The sequence below is a fragment of the Callospermophilus lateralis genome, chromosome 1, assembly GCF_048772815.1.
Source record: "Callospermophilus lateralis isolate mCalLat2 chromosome 1, mCalLat2.hap1, whole genome shotgun sequence".
Taxonomy (NCBI): Eukaryota; Metazoa; Chordata; class Mammalia; order Rodentia; family Sciuridae; genus Callospermophilus; species Callospermophilus lateralis.
The window spans coordinates 47,497,209-47,503,208 of record NC_135305.1 but is presented as its reverse complement, the minus strand read 5'-3'; the positions used below and the strand labels follow the sequence as shown (position 1 = coordinate 47,503,208).

General features: G+C 39.7%; 1 protein-coding gene across 2 annotated transcripts in view; it reads left to right on the top strand.

The window, feature by feature from the left end:
• The first annotated feature begins 363 nt into the window (after nt 1-363).
• Aass (aminoadipate-semialdehyde synthase) overlaps nt 364-6,000 on the top strand; it is a 53,377-nt gene continuing 47,740 nt past the window's right edge. For both annotated transcript variants that reach the window (XM_076861836.2, XM_076861828.2), the window contains exon 1: nt 364-437. The gene's annotated coding sequence lies outside the window, so the exon portion shown is untranslated. The remainder of the gene's footprint in view (nt 438-6,000) is intronic.

Sequence of the window (6,000 nt, the reverse complement as noted above, 5' to 3'; positions counted from 1 at the left end):
CCAACTTTTTTCCAGGAGCTGTGCACATCTCTTTCGCGGGTAATGCCCAGACTATTTTCGTCCTTCTCTGTGCCCGCTTGCCTCCTTTCACCGGCAGTTACAAACCTGGTCAGTGACCGCCCAGGGATGATGAGATCCCCGCAGCTACGCACGCAGGTCAGAGATCTGAAAGGCGGATGGACTTTTGGGGAGGAGTAGGGGCAGGGCATGACCTAGTACCTGGCAGCGTCGCCGATTGGTGGAGGAGGAGGTTGTTCCCTCAGGGCGGCCTCTGATTGGCTGCAGGAAGAAGAGGCGTGACGTCTTCCAAAGTTAAGCAAACACCTCCCCCTTCCCAGCCCCCCAGCCCAATTTCTGCTGGGAACTTGCTGCCCATTCTGTCCCGACTTGGGAGCTCAGGACTGCAGGGGACCGGTTGGCGTCCCAGAGCGGACGGGGTGAGGAGGGGACCAGGGGAAGGATAAGCTGATGGGTGGGTGCGTGTGGGGGGAGAGGGAGGTCAGTCGGCCAGATGCGTTTTTGAGATCGCCGGAGCGATTCCAGCTGTTTGCCCGAGTCTCCCGGGAGCTGGACCTCCTGGTCCCAGAGCCCAGGGGCGACGTGGAGGGCTCAGCGGTGGCCGGGGGAAGCCAGGGAGAGAGGGTAGCGAGCATTTGAGGACTCCCTGCCAAGCCTTGTCTTGGCCCATTTCCCTGCTCCGGAGGGAGGTCCGTACCCGCGGTTCCGGAATTTCTGAATAGGAAGGGGGAAGGAGGGCGATTGGCAATTTTTTTTTCCTTTCCTTTTTTTTTTTTTTTTTTTTTTTTGGCGAGTGGTGATGGTGCTATTGCTGGGGAATAAAGAATTGGTTGATGTTGAAGTTGCGAAACGAACACCTTGTTATTCTTGCACTGAACGCTTCTTTGGGGATGATCGCGGAGTCGTCACCCCTGCAGTCTGTTTACCCACTGGGGTGGTAAACTTCTCACGCCCTAGGACTAGGGCTGGTCTTTCTCTCCAAGACCGAGATCCCGCTGTGCTTCAGCGCCTTTTCCTTACACTCGGAAAGATAACGGGGGTGAGACAGCCAGGCACTCTGGATGTTAGATCTCCTGAGCGCTGGAGACACTGTGCAGGCCAGTGTGTGATCGCCTGCCAGGGAGGGGGATCCAGAAGGACCTTGATTGGGTTTGATGGTTCTGACTACTTCTCAAAACAGAGATGTGCTTTTCAGGCATTGATTTCAGGGACGGGAAGCGGGGTAGGGAATAGGGAGGGAGGGAAAGGAGGAGGGAGAGAAAGAAGAGGGGTGGGGAAGGAGAGAAGGAAAAAAAATTAATTAGTTCAGTAACAGAACAAAGATTAAATTTATTTTCCCCTCTTTCTGTTAGGGTACTGGGGATTGAGCCCAGGGGCGCTCTACTATTGAGCTACATCCCCAGACCTTTTTATTTTTTATTTTTTTACTTTGAGGGAGAATCTCACACTTAGGCTGGTCTCGAATTTAGGATTTCCAGACCTTATACTTCAGAGTACCTGGGATTACCAGCGTGAGCCCCTGAGTCCAGCAAGAAGCAACATTTTTTGATATTGTGGGTCATTAGTTACTGGAATGTAAGGAAGATGTATCTGTGATTATTTGTAAGCTATTGATTTGAGCAGTGACTTTTCAGTACTTTGTTAACAAAGAAAAAGAATATAAAACACAAGTGGCACTTAAATATGTCTTGGCTTGCCTATTTTGTTACCTACACTAACATCCTCCTTCCTAAATGATCTTAGGACTAAATGAGTTTAGGGCTATGTGATGTGGTTACCATTTTGCAAAGTGACTTAGGAGGACAAAGGTTGCAGGTGATTTATGGGGTAATTTCCCCACTCTTCTAGAAAGTCAAATTTTTTATCAATCTCACTTGTTATTCAGAACTTCACTTTAATTTGATCTATTTGCAATTGAATTATTTTTTCTGATGTCTTTTAAGTGTTAAAAGACCTTGGGTCAGGATTATCAAAGTAATTCACTTAACATAATTTCTTTTATTAAATGTCTCACAGACACAACATCACAAACAGTAGTAAATTTCCTAGGTGAAGCCACCAAAAAAATTCTTTGTGATTCATAATTTTCGTAGAAACACTATATATTTGGCATGGGAACTAACCAAGAACATAGTTTACTACATCCATTGATCTAAAATGCCATCAATTGTAAGATGCATTCCTGTTTCCAAGATGCTATAATATGAAAACATGGGTCTTAAACATTTTATTAAATAGAATATTAGAAGGTAATTAATTTATCTTGAATATCCAAGCCTAAAGGGTGAAGTTGAAGAGTAGGCTTATCCAGCTGCAGTTTTTTCTTTTTTTCCCCCCCTCTCCCAGAAAAACTTAAGGGAGTGAGTAAATTAATTACCACAGGTGACATAATAGGAGAAGATAATATCTTCTGCTGGTGGTGAGGCTGTGCTCACATTTGAGCAATGAGCAGGCTTGGAGTCTTTTGGTTTTCTTAACATTTTTTTTTTGAGTGTTTATGGCATGTAAAGTCATACTCAGTACTTTATGCACATTAGCTCAAATAAACTTAACAGCAGCTTTTAGAGGTAGATGTTAATGTGACTTCCATTTGCAGATGAGGCTCAGACAGGTTGTTTTGGAATGAGTTCCCAGAACAAGTTTAGGTACTGCAGAACCAGGTCATTGGTATTCCTTTGAGATATCCAGTTCCTGTTATAAGCTCTGGCTCCTGGCTGCTGTAGACAGTGCAGGTAGCTTAGGCAATTGTCTGTTTTTCTTCCGTAATGATTTTAGTGTTTTGTTTTCCTATTTAGTGTATGTTCATAGACAGAAAACCTATTTATGTTCTAAAATTCTAATGTATTCATAATTCTAATGTTTGCAATCCACAGTGCTGAGTTAATACTAAGCTTAATAGAATAAGAATGTTAAAGAGGAAAGGGACTCAAGTATTATGTTCTGGTCTAGATGAGGAGACTGAAGTCAAGAGGAGGGACAGATGGCTAATTACATGTCTGAACTCCTAGAATTGGACTTTCCCTCCCTACCAGAGAACATTTCATAACATTAATTGGTCTCTGAAATTATGGCAAATAGACTTTTTGTTGTTGTTGTTGTTTTGGGTAGGAGAAGGAGGTTGTGGATCCCAATTTCATGTGTTTATTTTATTTTCTCTCTTGCCTAGGTCTTCATGATATTTATTTAAATTTCATTATTTATTTTTTAATTACATAAGATCTTCTATTTTTTAAATACATAAGGTCATAGAACATATATTAATGGGATATTATGTGTTATTTCATTATATGAATACATTATACAATGTTTAAGTCAGTTTAATCATATTTACCTTCTTAAACATTTATCATTTTTTTATGATGAAAGCATTGAAACTCCTTTTTTTCTAGTTTTTGGAAATATATAGTGCATTATCTATTGTGCAATATATGTATTCATCCTTTCTAAAAATGTTTGATGTTTTCCTATGTGCTAGTTACTGGGAATACAGAAGTGAATAAATATCAATTCCTATCCACTTTCAGTTTAGCAAAGAGATGGACTAGCAAGCAGTAAGTAAGTAGTTTGGATTGATTCTAATTCAGAGCTAACTTTGTATTCCATCTCAGTGAAGCTAATTTTGTGGGTGAAAGTTCAAGAGAGTCATGGGTCTTTTGTCTTGGTCTGACACTGAGCAGCTGATGGGCTTGAGAAAATATAGATTGTCTTCTTTTGGGTATGTTTGCACTCAAATATTTAAGGTTTAGTTATATTTATTAGTTGATAATTCATCATCAGGTTTTGATTTGCATTATTTAAATAAATAAAATGACCCTGTCCTGTTCCTGTAAGACCCTGTGGAAATGGGCAGGGCCTGGATTGCTGCTGCTTTATGTCTTTACCAAGTACTTATCATCATTACTACATACCCTATAAGGACCTCTAGAATATGTTGTGAGTCATGGAAAGCTAAAAGCATTTCTTCTGTGATCAATGGGCAAAATATTCCATTTTGTTAACACTGTCAAGAAAATGTTCTGGGTTTTATTATATTTTATTTAAATATTAGATAATATGCATGCTAAAAATCAATGACTACCTACTTTATATTATTATATGGATTGTTAAAAACAATAGACTGGCCCCGGTAACCCCAGAGATTCAGGAGGCTGAGGCAGAAGTATCACAAATTTGAGGCCAACCTTAGAAACTTAGCAAATTGCTATCTCAAAAATAAATAAATAAATAAACAAATAAATAAATAAAACGGGCTCAGGACATAGCTCAGTGATAAAATGCCCCTGGGTTCCATCTCCAGTACTGCAAAACAAAACAAAACAAACAAACAAAAAGCCCCAACCTGCTCACTATCGGAAAGGACCTTGTTAGCCACCTTTGTTCTTAGAGTGTTTTTTCTTGAGATATGCACTTTTATAAATGCACTTTACATACTGTGCTTTGATTTCTCCATATGATTTGGGATAATGATGCACTCAAGGACCAGGAAATAGGGAATGGTCACTGAAAGCAAATGATGGGCTCTGTATATGGAGTCCTAACCTCTATCTCTCCTATCTATCATCTGTCATGTATCTATATCAGTAATGATTATTTTCCTCCCTGTTTTTCTTGAAAAGAAAATACTAAGAACTAAGAACATTTAAGCGTGTCTTCCCATTCCCATGTGTGCAAAGTTAGGTTAAGCCCTGTATTAAATGGAACCCCTAAGCCTTTCCTCCTTGAGAATTGTAAAGACCACTACGACGGTATAATATAGAAAGTTGTCCTGTTCCTGCTGGGAGAACCTGCCCTCTGATTGTCTTCCTGACTCAGTATGTGTCTCTGTGTAGTTTTCTGTAATATTCCTATGACTTTAGAGAGATCTCAAACTCTTGATCAGTTCTTGATAAGAAATGTACTAGATAAGAAACAATGCTGTTCCCATTTTACAAAAACATAGAGAAGAAATATTTTAGATTTATTTTTATATTTGAAAGTTTGACCTTTATGTGTAAGGGAAGACAGAGTTTGCAGGAAAAGGGATTTCCCCCTACCCCTGTATATGTGACACTATCTCCCTCTTACTTTTCTACATCCTCCTTACACATACTGTACATTGAAATCAGGACTATGAGGAACCGATGTGAATCTGCAATATGTATACGGGGTAAAAATGGGAGTTCATAATCTGCTTGAATCAAATGTATGAAATATGATATGTCAAGAGCTTTGTAATGTTTTGAACAACTAATAATAAAAGAGAATAAATATTGAATGAGCAAAAAAAAATTAAATAAATAAAGGGACTTCAAAGAAAACAAAACAAAACAAAAAACCTCACTAGAGCCAGTATCTTTCTGACTTGCTTCCTTGAGAGCTCTGCGGAACTTATTTCCTGATTTTTTTTTTTTTTTTTTTTTTTTTTTTTTTAGAGGGAGAGATACAGAGAGAGAGAGAGTTTTTTAATATTTATTTTTTTAGTTTTCGGCGGACACAACATCTTTGTTTGTATGTGGTTCTGAGGATCGAACCTGGGCCGCACGCATGCCAGGCAAGCACGCTACCACTTGAGCCACATCATCCCCAGCCTCTCCTGATATTCTTGAAAAAGACCACAAAATCCAGAACAGGAAAAGCCAGAATAGCCCACAAGGGTATTTCCACAAAATGCTAGGCACCTGCTGTGCAACTCCAAAATTCTCACTGTTACCTGTTACCCACTTTTTGATGACCGTAGGTAACTGGAAAGTTCATTGCTGAGACCAAGTTTCAAGGTTCAAGAGATCATGAACAGTAATACCTGATACAATCAAACCTTTTTTCTAAGCACCCGGAAATTTGGAATTTACCTTGGCAGAGACTCAGGAAAGAATTTCAATGCAACAGAGAAAAAAGATATCAAGAAAAGCACTGCGTGGTTGGGAGGAGAACTGATAATTTACTGTGACTGTGAAGTCCATACCATATGATTCTGATTTTTCCCCCTTTTTGTAGCAAGAGCTA